At 46.1% G+C, this 15459-nt stretch overlaps 1 protein-coding gene across 11 annotated transcripts in view; it reads left to right on the plus strand.

The window, feature by feature from the left end:
- The first annotated feature begins 9768 nt into the window (after positions 1-9768).
- thrb (thyroid hormone receptor beta) overlaps positions 9769-15459 on the plus strand; it is a 191208-nt gene continuing 185517 nt past the window's right edge. For 2 of the 11 annotated variants that reach the window (XM_055660676.1, XM_055660653.1), the window contains exon 1: positions 9810-9918. The gene's annotated coding sequence lies outside the window, so the exon portion shown is untranslated. The other 9 variants (XM_055660666.1, XM_055660636.1, XM_055660701.1 and 6 more) reach the window with 7 other exon arrangements.

Here is a 15459-nt window from a genome sequence, read left to right on the forward strand (position 1 = left end):
CTTTTTCTAAAAATAAACCTATTTCAGGATTTAAAAAATATATGCAAAACATGACCAGTGCCAAAACCTTTCGAACAATCTCAGCGTTTATACATTCATTAGTATTATATATAGTATTCATAAATTATCCTTATACCAAGCACCCTTGCCACTCATGTGGCCCCGTGTTGATATCCTGCCCTTGTTTTTGGGGTGTCTTCATCAGACCCTGCCCCCCAATGTCCCGCAGCGGAAGGACCCTAAACTGTAGTCATGCCCCACAGAGCATTGGCTGCACCAAGATTCAGCGAGTCCCTCAGCACGTACTCCTGCAGTCTGGAATGGGCCATCGGTATTCCCTGAAGGACATCTCACTGCTGGAAGATCAACAAGTTTCAGACAGACCAAAGAGCATCTTTTACGAGGTGATAATCTTCCAGCAGCACTTGATGTCCGTCTCCAAATGTGTCTCTGGAAACAGTCTGTAAATCAGAGATTCTGCTGTTATGGTGCAGTTTGGGATGAACTGTGACAAGGACACTTGCACTGTATTCCAGGCTCTCTTTTCAAATCCACACTCTGTGAAGAGGTGGGCAACCATCTCCTCTCTGCAGCAGCCATCCTGGCGACACTGTGCATTGGTGGTAAGATTCCAACGGTGAAGAAACGATCTTTCTGAGAGAGCCCCTTTCACATCCAGGTCTTGGTGCTTGCTGGTGAGTTCTAGCAATGAGGCATTTCGCCAAATAGGCTGGGCAGTCTGCTCAGGGGAGTAGGAGGCAACCGTGGCTAACGAGAGAAGTTAGGAATAGAATAAAACTAAAAGAAAAGATGTAAAACACAGCAAAGAGTAGCCGAATGCCAGAGGATTGTGAAACTTACATTGCATAACAGAAGGAAACAAAATGAGTAATACGGGCTGAAAAGATGAAGGAGGGAAAGCTGGCCAGGAATGTAAAGAAGGACAGTAAAAGCTTCTTTAAATATGTTAAGGAAAAAGAATAGCAAAGTCAAATGTGGGTCCCTTGAAGGCAGACACGGGTGAAATTATTATGGGGAACAAGGAAATGGCAGAAGAGTTGAACAGGTACTTCGGATCTGTCTTCACTAAGGAAGACACATACAATCTCCCAGAAGTACTGGAGGACAGAGGATCTAAGGGGGTCGAGAAACTGAAAGAAATTTTCATTAGGCGAGAAATAGTATTGGGTAGGCTAATGGGACTGAAGGATGATAAATCCTCTGGGCCTGATGGACTGCATCCCAGGGTCCTCAGGGAGGTGGCTCTAGACATAGTGGACGCATTGGTGATCATTTTCCAATATTCAATAGATTCAGGATCAGTTCCTGTGGATTGGAGGATAGCTAATGTTATCCCACTTTCAAGAAAGGAGCGAGAGAGAAAACAGGGAATTACAGACCAGTTAGCCTGACTTTGGTGGTAGGAAAGATGCTGGAGTCAATTATTAAAAAGGTAATAATGGGGCATTTGGATAGCAGTAAAAGGATTAGTCAAAGTCAGCATGGATTTATGAAAGGAAAATCATGCTTGACTAATCTTCTGGAATTTTTTGAGGATGTGACAAGTAAAATGGATGAAGGGGAGCCAGTGGATATAGGGTATCTAGACTTTCAGAAGCCTTTTATAAGGTTCCGCACGGGAGACTGGTGACTAAAATTAGAGCACATGGTAGGGTGTTGACGTGGATAGAAAATTGGTTGACAGACAGGAAGCAAAGAGTAAGAGTGAACGGGTCCTTTTCAGAATGGCAGACAGTGGCGAGTGGAGTGCCGCAAGGCTCCGTGTAGGGGCCGCAACTATTTATCATATATATTAATGATTTGGAAGAGAAAATTAGGGGCAACACTAGCAAGTTTGCGGATGACACAAAGCTGGGTGGCAGTGTGAACTGTGAAGAGGATGTTTGGAGGTTGCAGGGTGACCTGGACAGGTTGAGTGAGTGGGCAGATGCGTGACAGGTACAATCTATATTACTAAAAGTAAGATCTTGACCACTTCCTGTTTTTCTGTTTCATGATTTTTGATAAAACGCTGCCACTTACGGCTGTGATTTTTGGCCATTTTACTCAGTCCCCCTCTGCTGGCAGGATGAGGATTTTTCCCATCGATGAAAAATAAAAGAGTTATTAATGTTTAAAAAATGTTGACATTCTCTCTGCTGCCCCTGCTGGTGGGGGGGGAGGGACAATAAAACCCGGAAGTGTTGTGTCTCATGCAGTCTCTGCAAGATGGAGGAAGCGAGAGGGTCACATCTCTCTGAGCTGTGAATAACACTGAACACATGTCTACTTAACTGTGAGTGCCCTTAATGTGGTTTGAAAATGAAAATGTGGTTGCTTTGAAATGCTGCACTGCAAATGGTTGTTGGTGGTGGTAACTGCTTTGAAATGCTGCACTGCAAATGGTTGTTGGTGGTGGTAACTGCTTTCAAATGCTGCACTGAAATTGGTTGTTGGTGGTGGTAACTTGACATCTTCCTGTTTGCACTGTATATTGATTTTAGATAAAACGCTACCACTTACGACTGTGATTTTTGGCCATCTTTCTCAGTCCCCCTCCACTCATCATGTGCTGAGGATTCTTCCCATCAATGAAAAATAAATGTGTTGTTAGTGTTTAAAAAAATGTTGACAATCTCTCTCCTGTCAATCATGCAATGAAGGCCATGCCCCTTCCGGTGGGAGGGGGGAGGGATTATAAAACCCGAAAGTGTGGGTGTAGCTCAGTCCCTGCAAGATGGGGGAGGGAAAGGTCACAACTCTGTCTGAGCTGTGAATCAACTGAACACACTGAATGTCTACTGAACTGTGAGTGTGGTGTTTATGTGGTGTTTTGTGTGGTTTTATGGTGATTTCACCTTCCTTGAAATGGTATGAAACTGCATTTGAATGCGGTGGCCTTGCACCCTACATGAAATGGTATGAAACACAATTTGCATTTGCTGGCCTTGCGCCGTGCTTGAAATGGTATGAAACTGCACTTCAATTTGGTGGCCCTGCACCCTGCTTGAAGTGGTAGAAAACTGCACGAGTTTGGCGGACCTGCACCCTGCTTGAAGTGGTAGGAAACTGCACTTGAATTCGGTGGCCCTGCACCCTGCTTCAAGTGGTCGGAAACTACACTTGAATTCAGTGGCCTTGCACCCTGCTTGAAGTGGTAGGAAACTGCACTTGATTTTGGTGGCCTTGCACCCTGCTTGAAGTGGTAAGAAACTGCACTTGAATTTGGTTGCCTTGCACCCTGCTTGAAATGGAATGTCAAGGAATAGCCGTGAGTCAACTGCTCGCCCACCAGCCATGAGTGAGCTGCCAGCACATCAGGCTTGAGTGACTGAGCTGTCACCCGAAGAATCCATTTGGCCCACAATGTCCATGCTAGCCCTCTGGAAACCAGCCCATTCAGCCCACAATACCCATACTAGCGCTCCAGAAAGCCCCCCCACTGGCCAACAATACTGGAATTGGCGGAGAGGTGGAATATTGCATTGGGGGACCAGCCCTCCCATGTGAACATGGAACCCAACGGGTCCCACTTAGTCTAGTATAATATAGATAAATGTGAGGTTATCCACTTTGGTGGCAAAAACAAGGAGGCACATTATTATCTCAATGGGGTTAGGTTAGGTAAGGGGAGGTACAGCGAGACTTGGGTGTCCTTGTACACCGTTCTCTGAAAGTTGGCGTGCAGGTACAGCAGGCATTGAAGAAAGCTAATGGAATGTTGGCCTTCATAACAAGAGGATTTCAATATAGGAATGGAGAGGTTCTTCTGCAGTTGTATAGGGCTCTGGTAAGACCACATCTGGAGTATTGCGTACAGTTTTGGTCTCCTAATTTGAGGAAGGACATCCTTGTGATTGAGGCAGTGCAGCATAGGTTCACAAGATTGATCCCTGGGATGGCGGGACTGTCATATGATGAAAGATTGAAAAGACTAGGCTTGTATTCACTGGAGTTTAGAAGGATGATGGGAGGATCTTATAGAAACATATAAAATTATAAAAGGTCTGGAGAAGCTAGATGCAGGAAAAATGTTCCCAATGTTGGGCGAGTCCAGAACCAGGGGCCACAGTCTTAGAATAAAGGGGAGGCCATTTAAGACTTACGTGAGAAAAAACTTTTTCACCCAGAGTTGTGAATTTGTGGAATTCCCTGCCACGGAGGGCAAATCATTGGATGGATTTAAGAGAGTTAGATATAGCTCTAGGGAATCAAGGGATATGGGGAGAAGGCAGGCATGGGTTATTGATTGGGGACGATCAGCCATGAATGGCGGTGCTGGCTCGAAGGGCAGAATGGCCTCTTCCTGCATCTATTTCCTATGTTTCTAACTACGCCACAGGATCCATCAAGTCCTTGTCCTGCTGGATGTTCTGCGCTAACAACTGCTTGATGGACTTATGGTCAAAGGTGCTGGCTGGGAAGAACCTTTCCACAAGGGACAAGTCATGTGGTAATGTGCAGCAACTGGCACATTGCAATGGAGCCAGGCCCATCTTTCGCAACACTATCAGCAGAAAGTGATCCTTAGTGCCCATCTGCATTGACTTTATGCACAGCCTGATACAGCCACACATATACCAAATGTCTCCCAGTTGCAGGCCATTTCTTCACCTAAACCAATGGTATAAACATTACATTTTCCAATTTTAGGTGACCTAGACCTTTGGTTTGTTTCCCCTCCCCAATTCTCCTTCTGTCCCACTTTGACCCCCTTCCCATTCATCCCCCTCCAGCCTCCTGTCACCCCATTTTATTTCCATTCCCCTTCTAGTTCCAATCGCCTATTACCTTGACGCACCAGTCACTGGCTCCCTCCTCCACTATGTGGTTGGTTCCAACTGCTCTTCACTTCTACCACAATGGTTTATGTTATCACCTTTCTTAGCGTTCCAGATTTCAGCGTCGGTAGCCTTTGTGTTCCTGTTATCACCCCCTACCTATCTCCTGCAGGTCTGTGTAGGGGTAGAGTGGGTAGAGGGGATAGGAGGGGTATTAGGTACCTAAAATTGGAGAATATATTTTGATGTTTATATCATTGAGCTGTAAATTACCCAATCGGAATATAAGATCTTTTCCTCTAGTTTGTGTGTGTCCTCACTCTGACAACGGAGGAGGCCTGGAACAGAAAGGTCAGTAGGGAATGGGAAAGGGAGTTAAAATGGTTAGCAACTGGCAGTTCCAGTAGGCCTCAGTGGACCGAGCATAAGTGTTCGGCGAAACAGTTGCCAAGTCTACACTTGGTACTCGAGATACAGTAAATGTCAACGTCAGCAAGACAAAGAGATAGCGATCGACTTCAGGAAGCCAAGAGGTCCACATACCCCAGTTTGCATTGACGGTGCCAAAGTAGAGATGGTCAAATACCTCAAATTCCTAGGAGTCAATATTACCAACAACTTCTCCTGGACCATCCACATTGAAGCAATGACCAAGAAAGCACACTAACGCCTCTACTTCATTGGAAGGCTTAGGACGTTTGCATGTCCCCTACAACCCTCATTAACTTCTACTGATGTGCCATAGAAAGCAGGATGCATCACAGTTTGGTTTGGGAACAGCTCCATCCAAGACCATAAGAAATTGCAGCGAATTATGGGCGCAGTCCAGACCATCACATAAACCAACTTTCCTTCTATTGACTCCATTTATACCTCACGTTGCCTCGGCAAGGCCAGCAGCATAATCAAGGATGAGTCGCATTCTAGCTACTCCCTCCTCCCCTCCCATCAAGCAAAAGGTATAGAAGTGTGAAAACACCCACTTTCAGATTAGGGGACATTTTCTTCCCAGCTGGTGTCAAGCAACTGAATCACCCTACCATAGACCTACCACAGCTTAACTGAGTTCCTTCAACATTGTTTGATAGCTTTTAGTTGTAGTCATGGTAGTCCAAAATGAACTGACTTTTGGCCTACTGGTTTGTGATAAAAGGGGGTGGGGTGGTGGATTAAAATGCAGGTTAGTATTGGTTGTCAGAGAGGGATTTCCTCTGCTGCTAGCTGATGAAGAAAAATCGTCCGCGCTTCCATTCCAGGTTTTTTGTTTAAATTTGCTGGACCATTGCATCACTAGATTGAAGTTAAACGCGACTTCTAACGACTTCAACCACGGATCGCAATATCAGGACAAAACAAAAAGTATGTCATTTATTTAACATATTATCTTGCTTTTTGGTTTGGCTTCATTTTAATCTTATGATGCAAAAAATGTTATTTAGGCATTTTACGAATCGGCCATGTCTTGCCTGCCGATATGGCAACGGCAACATTCCAATCAATCACATTCCAGAAACATCCACTCTCAATAATCAAATTTTATTTTTTTTTGCACAACCATGTCATAAGAACATCTATATCATCTATATTTTGTGTTATTGTCTATCCATGATCAATATTTTCATACTAAATATCCAGTTTTAGTCAGATGTATTGTGCAAAAAATAATGATTTTGATTATCTTGAGTGGATGTTTCTGGATTAATTTATGTGAATTAAACATTAAATTCCTTCCATTTGGCATATACATTCATGACAAAGTGAGATTTAAAAATCATGTGATCTCGTGTGTGAATGGGATCAGTTTGTTGTTTGTTATTTGGATACAGGTTATTTAATTTTTTTTGCCTTTTCTTAAGCAATGGATAGATGTTTAGATCTAGTAATTGAATTTAGATGAATTTAATTGATTAGATGAATTTAATTGATTTGATGAATGATGAATATGAATTTTTGTTGGGTATTAACTATTTGTTTTAACATTTATCTTGATCATTTCTACCTTTTTTTTCTAAAACTGCAAATAATAACTTGTTTCTGTTAACGCTGTTCAGTGTTTTTTTTCTTTACATTTTAAACAGATGTCTCCGAAAAGAAATGCAAGATTGTCAATCCAAATGTCCAGCAAAAGAAACTGATTTAGACAGCATTCGCAGAGATTATCCGAATTTGGACTACTCGAAATGTGATGATCTACAGGACATTCTTAATGGGAAAGTAGTGGGCAGAAAGGCATGTCATGCGTGGTTTGAAGAGCAAAAACCTGTAGTTTACAATGCCAAAATTGGAAAGTTGAGGAAGGTGTCAATGTCAATGTCAATGTACTAGCTAGCAACTGATCTTCTCCATAAGGACTTGGTCTTTTACTAGAAATTGTAATTTATTTGCCTGTCTGTTATGGACTTACAGCATATAATACAATAATATTAAAGTTCTGATCTTGAGAATATCACATTTTTGAATCTTCAAGGCAGTCTCAGTGTTTATTACTATTTCCGTCACAACGGTCAATTATGTAATTAGCTACAAGTCAAGTCAAGTTTATTCGTCACATACACATACGAGATGTGCAGTGAAATGAAAAGTAGCAATGCTCGCGGACTTTGTGCAAAAAGACAAACAAACAAACAACCAAACAAACGACAAACAGAATGGAACAGAACCACATATTCTTTTACATATTAAATATTGTGGGCGGAAGGAAAAAGGGAAAATAAAACCCCAGCAATTAAAAAAAAAAAGCAGTAGAGTGGTACAGTAAAGTTAGTCCCTGGTGAGATAGGAGTTCACAGTCCTAATGGCCTCTGGGAAGAAACTCCTTCTCAACCTCTCCGTTCTCACAGCATGGCAATGGAGACGTTTGCCTGACCGTAGCAGCTGGAACAGTCCGTTGCAGGGGTGGAAGCGGTCTCCCATGATCTTATTTGCTCTGGAGTTGCACCTCTTGATGTATAGGTCCTGCAGAGGGGCAAGTGAAGTTCCCATAGTGCGTTCGGCCGAATGCACTACTCTCTGCAGAGCCTTCTTGTCCTGGGCAGAGCAATTCCAAAACCAGATTGTAATATTTCCAGACAAGATGCTTTCCACATCGCTGAGTAGAAGCACTGGAGGATTCTCGGAGACACTCTGCATTTCCTCAATTGCCTGAGGTGGTAAAGGAGCTGCTTTGCCTTACTCACGAGTGCTGCGGCGTGTGATGTCCATGTCATACAATACAATATTTATTGTCATTTGAACCTCAGTGAGGCTCAAACTAAACTGTTTCTACAGCCATACAAACAGAAACGATTCCTACTACACACACAACCAATTTAATTCACACAAACATCCATCACAGTGAACCTCCTCCTCACTGTGATGGAAGGCAAAGTCTTTTCTCTCCCCTGCTCTCCATTTTTGTCCCGATGTTGAAACCCCAGGCGGGCGATGGTAAGTCCCACAGCCATTTTAGGTCGCGCCGGGCGATGTACGGCCCCGCTCCGGGTCGTTCCAACCCTGCGACACAGGCTGGAGAAGTTGCGTTGCGGGAGCTCCGGAAAGCGGTCTCCCACCAGGGACCCGCGAGCTCCCGATGTCACAGTCCACAGAAGTTGCGTTGCTGGAGCCTCTGAGCTCTGGAGTAGGGCCGCAGCAGCGAGCCACCACCGCTCCCCACACTCCGAGGCCAGCCAGCCCCACAATGGTAGGTCCGCAGCTCCGCATGTTCCGCAACTGGAACCCCCAGGTCATTCCGGTTGGAGGCTCCACGGTGCTGGGCCCCACGGCAACGGAGACCCGACAGGGGAAAGGTCGGGTCTCCCGTGCAGGGAAGAGATTTAAAAAAGTTTCCCCCTCCCCCGCCCCCCACATAAACACAGTTAAAAACAGTATAAAAAAAACACAACAACTACATTTAACTAGACAAAAAAATTAAAAAAGACAGACAGGCTGTAGTGCCGCTGCAACAGTGTCGTGCCGCCAACTGGATGATCCTCAGAGATGTGGACTACCAGGTATTTAAAACAGTTCACCCTATCCACAGTATCCCTATTTATCCTCAATGGTGTGTACGTCCTCGGATGATGTGCCTTCCTAAAGTCCACGATCAGCTCCTTAGTTTTTTTGATGTTCAAGAGGAGGCTGTTGTCCTGACACCAGATCAGCCACCTCCTCCCGGTAGGCCTTCTCATCGTTGTCTGAGATCAGGCCCTCCAACTCAATAATCAGCAAACTTGATTATTGAGTTGGAGCTGAACCTAGCCACACAGACATGGGAGTACAATAGGGGGAGTACAATTAGGTAACTAAATAATTATAAGCTTTAATTTCAGGTCAGCGAAGTAAGATGTTTCATATTTGTTTCAGAATGCTTCAATCTATAATAATTGCAAAATTCATTCAGTTCTCTTAATTTTTAAGAAAGTTATGGGCTTTTGACTGTCCTCGAACACAACTTTTGTGTTAAGTCAATGGAAAAGCAATAGGGGACAAGATGCTAATTTCCGAGTATGAAATTGACATAACTTTTTTAATACTGGAGATATGGAAGTGAATTAGGTATTAAATTAAAGTTATTTTTATTCTTTATCTGATGGGGTAAATTACAGGCTTGATTTTTAAAATCTCAAAATTTTGTGACATTCCTACTTCTTGTGCGTGGTGGTAGAGAGATTGGTGGAAACAGGCGTGAACGCTCTTTCCATGACCCCTCTACCTTCGGTGTAAACCAGCATCTGCAGTTCCTTCTCACATATCTTAACACTTTATTTTGTTCGGTATGCATGCGTATCGAGAAAAATTGCAAACTAAAATAACACAATATTTCGTCCAACAGCATCATAAAATACGGCGAATAGTAATTGTGTTATAAAATAGAGAGCCGCGCCCGGTGGAGAAAGTGGGATCGTGTGCTGGAGCCAGCCAGGCCTGCTCGGCGGCCACTGGCTCCGGCTTCACATGGCTCTCATGTTGCGGCGCTCGACGGTTCCCCCTGCTGGCCGCGCAGCCCCGGCCTCTCGCTCACTTTCCCCCGGCTCAAGGTCGCTGTTTTCTCTCTCTGGCTAGTGGGTCAACTTAGGACAGCGGCGCCGTGCAACAGCAATCCGGCCTGAGGGAGACCGAACCGTCTTGTCATCGCCGCTCTGCAAGGTACTCCCCAAGGGTATGTTGTCTTCATGGGGGAGGGAAAAACAGCAGCGAGCGAGCGGGCGAGCCAGCCAGCGAGGCGTGTCATTCTGCAAATGTTTGTGCGCTTTGATGGGTGGGGAAATTGAAAGGACAGAACTTTAACCACCCGATCCTGCTAGATACGTGAGTAACACTCGGGCTCGCTGACGTGCAGGATTATTTGGGGGTGGGTGTCAACGAACTGCATTGACTAGCCGCCAGGGTGAGATCTTGCAGTCGGGGTCGGGGTCGGGGTCGGTGCGACTGGTGGGGCGGAGGACGGAGCGCTGTCTTTAAATGGCGGCCAGGGCTTGCATGGGTCCGGGAGTATGTGGCTCTAACTCTGCCCTAGAACAGAGCCTACCCCGCCCGCCCGCCCTGCAGCCCTGCAGCCCTGCAGCCCTGCAGCCGCCAGCCCTGCAGCGTCCCGCACGGGAGAGGCGGGGGGAGCGAGTCCCCGCCTGCCACGGCCGCCGTGGGTTGGCTGAAATGCGTTACTACATTGGAGCGCAGGTTCGATCCCGGGGAGATACATTGTGGCCACTGACAGCCCGGCCCGGCCCGGCCCGGCAGCATCACTGGCTGCAGGGCGCTGAGTCGTTTATTTTATTCAATTAAAAGTAATTTGGTCGTTGAGGAGGGCTTGTCAACCCCCTCTTGGTTATAAACAGAGCTCACCCATCCCGCCCACCAACGCCAAACGTCACTCATCCCTTCTTTCCAGAGATGTTGCCTGTCCCGCTGAATTACTCCAGCATTTTGTGTCTATCTTTAGTTTGTGAGAACGTTGGCTTCTTGCAACTTTAGAGTCTGTCCAGTTACGTTACAAGGATTCTGGTTTTAAATGCCTTCGCTAATTTACTACAGCAGCACATCAGGATGCGATGCAATGCAATCCCTTCTCGCAGATCCTTCAGATAGTACGTTGGTTTTGTTTGGCCTCCGCCGGGGTTTTCGTCCCGTTGCTACTCTGCTTGTTGGCGGGGAGGGATTGTACAAAGTGTAGCCAGGACTGGCGTTGCGTTCCCAGCGCATTCCTTCAACTCAACGTGTCAGTTCAGTTGGTCTTCACGTTCCTGGTGTGACGATTGACGCTTGCTTCGTGTACGGTCGATAGGTAGATGCAGCGGATAGCGCTATGGGTCGTTGTGCAGAATACTGAATAGCCGAGGAAAGAATCAATCAGCAGCCGGACGTCCACAAAAATTGCACTGTGTACAGGCGTTCAACGCCCAGTGTGTCCATCTGATTTGAGGTAGTTGAAGCCGAGGATTTTGCTCTTGGGCATTTCTGTGGGGAGTCACGGTATTGTTGTTAATTCGTTGTTTATGTTGAATGACATTTTGCAGTCTGGTTCGGCAGTAACCACTTTGCCTCAGCTTGTTTGTATTTGTTGGGGGGAGTTCAGCCCGAGCTCTGCGCGCAGGCGACGTTGCCCACTCCGCGGTGGCAGTAAATGATGCCACCAAGTCTCCAGGCGACCGAAACACCCTTCGTTGCTCCTTGTACCTCAAACCCAGACACGCTGGCTGTCATTGGATTGCAGGAGAAGTAATGGCGAATAAATCGGTCGGACCGGACAGGTAAAGTTGTATTGTTTGCTACTGCGTTCACATGCAGCAGGGGTGTGAATCTGGCAGTGACACGAGAGAGACGTTTTAGCCATCACGCTGAACAGTAGTACAGCACAGACACTGCCCCTTCGGTCCACCCTCACTGACATTAGATACTCAGTAAAAAAAACACAATCCAGAAAGAAAATCGCGCCTTTTCCATTCGTCTAAATGTTTTTTTGGCAGGAAGTGAAACTATAGCACTTGGGGCAGAACATTTTGAAGTGTGATGTCACTTGATTTTTTTAAATTGGAGGTTAATTAGAGTGCACTTCTTTACGTTCTTGACGTGCTCTGAGCGAGGGCTATGTATGTAGTTTGTTATACTATTCTTATACAAATGTAAAGCACTTTGGTCAACGAGAGTTGTTTTTCAAATGTGCTAATAAATAAATGTGACTTGACTTGACGTTATTTTTCCATTACTTTCCGGTTTTCATTTCTTTACTATCCGTGCAAGTTTTGACATTGAATTGCCTATTCTAATTCCTGGCTCAATAAGAATCTACAGACTAATTAAGGAGAAAATCACCATTTTCACTCAGCCCCTCTGTTGTGGTAACTTAAAACTAAGTTGCTTTGGAAGAGCCAGCGAGGCTAAAAATAAAAATACAGTGCAGGTGTACTGCATCGTCAGCACCGTGTGTATGCCCCCCTGACGGGTAATATCTTATTAAGTAATACTTTATTCTGTGAACAATTTGGCCAACTTAGTACAATATTTAGAACTGTAAAATATGTCAATCGACTATGAAGTGCTTTGGGATGATAAAAATAAAGAGTGTGAAATATGTAGTGTTTTCTTCACGGCGTTTGTTGCAGTTAAACTTGTCACAGGTAATACGGTAACTGCCATACACAGTTTAAATTGCAGTCTGTTTGCAAGGGAATAGGTCCACAAAGCTGGATCTTGGATGTGGTCTCAGTTTTAGAAATTTTTGTTGTTGTCTTTTTCACTTTTTTAAATTCTGTATTCACATTGCACCCTTGTGCAAATTAATTGAATCGAGCATGCACTCATATATATCAAGTCAATATACATGTCACAGAGGTACCTTTCATTCATTATCATCTTTCCATTATATCTTTAGTACATTATATTGTCCACTGGGTTCTTTATCAAGTCTTTGACATGATTTGGCACGGCTAATACCACAGCTGAATTATAGACTCGATGTGCTTCTGTATTGTGGTATAGTCCTATAAATTCATGTCATGCAGAATTGGGCCATTCAGCCCGCCAAGTCTACACCTGCCATTCAAACACGGCTGATCTATCTTTCCTTCTCAACCCCATTCTCCCACCTTCTCTCTGTAACCTTTGACATCCTTACTAAATCTCTGGTTTAAAAATCCCAATGACTTGGCCTACACAGCCGTCTGTGGCAATAAATTCCACAGATTTACCATGCTCTGGCTAAATAAATTCCTCATCTCTTTTCTAGAAGTATGTCCTTTAAATCTGAGGCTGTGCCCACTGGTCCTAGACTCGCCCACTAGTGGAAACATCCTCTCCACATCCACTCGATACAGGCTTTTCGCTATTTGGAATGTTTCAATGAGATCCCCCTCATTCTTCTAAACTCCAGCAAGTGCAGGCCCAGAGCCATCAAATATTCATCATTAATTAATTAATTAATACTTTATTGATCCCCTCAGGGAAATTCAGATGTCCAGAAGCCCCCAACCAACAAACCCACAGATTCAAAACGAACGCAGACAGAAAATACATAGAATACACTGTGGACACTACCTGAGAGCAATAAATACTTAAAAGACCAATAATTAACATTTAAAAATCAAGCACATCCATCCCAGACTCTACTCTCCCCTCCAGCACTGAGCTAGCTCGTTTAACCAGTTTGACCAGCTTCTTGATGTTTTTTTGCACTAATGCTGTTGCCCCAGCAGACAACAGAGTAGAAAATAACACTTGCAACCACAGTGTTGTAAAACATGTGCAGCATGTCATTACACACATTGAAGGATTTGAGCCTTCTGAGGAAATAGGCTGTGGGTCGAGCATCAAAAATGTGTCTAGAAATAGGATTTCATGACCCAAGTCACCAAACTACATGGAATTTTCACATATTGTGTACATTTTTTTAATATAAATCACCCCTGAAACTTGATATGAAGAAGACTTGCACATTTTTATTAAATTAGAGAAAAACCGGAAAAATGTCGGGTATTTTTTAGTCCAATCAAAGCACGTTTAACATTGAGTTGTCTGCCAGTTGGCCAATCATGCTCTTCGTTTCAGGCTAGCACACAAAATGGCTGAGGGGGCTTCACAGATGCCTGTTTTACTGGAGATTCCAATGTGTTGTTCTGTGGAATAAATGTCGTGGAAACTTGCAGCAGGTTAATTGTATTTAGTGGGAAAAGCATTAAAAAGGCTGAAGAAAGTGCTGTGGAGGGAATCGGGTGGCAGACATTAGATAAGCGATGGTAGGAAGAACCAGGGGTGGGGTGGGGTTCTTACTTTCAGTGAGTTGGGGTGTGAGAGTTGAAGATGGGCCGAGCAAGGAGAAGGATGATGGTTCGTGGGACCACCGGACAGAGACGACAGCTGCAGCAGGCCTTGATGGCCAGCCACAGCTGGGACTGTGAAATGGCGAACAATGTTGGTGCAAAGTTATGAAGTATGTTCGCCTCCTTGGAATGGTATCTATTTTTTGAATTGCCCGAGTTCTTCTCAAATGATGATAAACCGCGCATGCGCAAATTTGTCTCCTCTTCTGTCAGTCGCCGCCACGCAGATTGGTAACCTCTCCTGTCAGTCCCTTCCTGCACCATCGCCACACTGATTGGACAGGTCCGCTGTCAGTCACGGGTGGCGCTCGCCTCGCCCGAAGAGGAGAATATAAAGCTGAAGGAGCGGAGTGAGCATCACTTGCGCTCCGCCGGCTGGAGCTGCGTCTGCGGGCGCCTCCGTGGTGCCGAGCGGTCGAGCCCACTTCACGGCCTCCGTGGTGCCCAGCCGCAGGTGCCGTCGGCCGCTTTGGCCAACCCAGGCTTCTGCCCGCAAGGCCCCGGCCGGGGTTCCACACGGCGATCCAGGAGACATGAAGACCGCGGCGGTGAGGCCTCGCGACGATGGGGCCGTGGCGGCGGTGGTGGAGCCCTGCGGCGGTGGTGGGGCCGGTGGTGGAGCCTTGTGGCAGCAGTAGGGCCTCGCGGCGGAGGTGGGGCTGCGCCAAATTTCAAAATCCGTGGAGAAATCTATCTCCCTCTTTTTTCAGCTTTTTCCTGTCTCATGTCTGGTGGGGGAGGAGGGGGAATAGAGGAAGAGGAGGGGTTGAGTGGGGGAGGGTGTGGCGAATAGAGGGAGAGGATGGCAGTGGGGGAGGTGAGGAGGGATAGTGGGGGGATAGAGGGAGGTAAGGAGTGGGGAAGGTGGTGGAATAGAAGGATAGGAGGGGAGAGGAGTTGTGGAGAGAGGGAGGGATTAGGGGAGGAGGAGAGGGGAAAGATCCTGGGGAGGTGATGAGGGATAGTGGGTGGATTGATGGAGAGGGGTAGGGAGGGAGAGGTGGAGGAAGTGGAGAGGTGAGGAGGGAGAATGGGGGAGGAGGGGGGTGGAGGGAGGGGGGGGGGAGTAGGGGAGGTAGGAGTGGGGAATAGAGGGCGAGCAGGGCGGCGGGGGAAGGTCAGGAGGGATAGTGGGGGGATGGGGGAGGTGAGTGGGGGATAGAGGGATAGGTGGGGAGGGAAGAGGGTAGGGAGGGAAGAGGAGTAATAGAGGAAGGGAGTGACTGAGGGTAGGGGAAAGGAGAAGGATGGCGAGGTGAGGGAGGGATTGCAGAGAGGAGGAGGAGAGGGGAAAGAAGAGGGAGGGTGAAGAGGAGGGGAGGGAGTGCTGGGGATGAGGGGAAGTGAGCTGTGCCTGCGCAGTTGGGGGCTATGCGTGAGTGGTGGAA

Source organism: Leucoraja erinacea, chromosome 2 (assembly GCF_028641065.1).
Source record: "Leucoraja erinacea ecotype New England chromosome 2, Leri_hhj_1, whole genome shotgun sequence".
NCBI classification, from domain to species: domain Eukaryota; kingdom Metazoa; phylum Chordata; class Chondrichthyes; order Rajiformes; family Rajidae; genus Leucoraja; species Leucoraja erinaceus.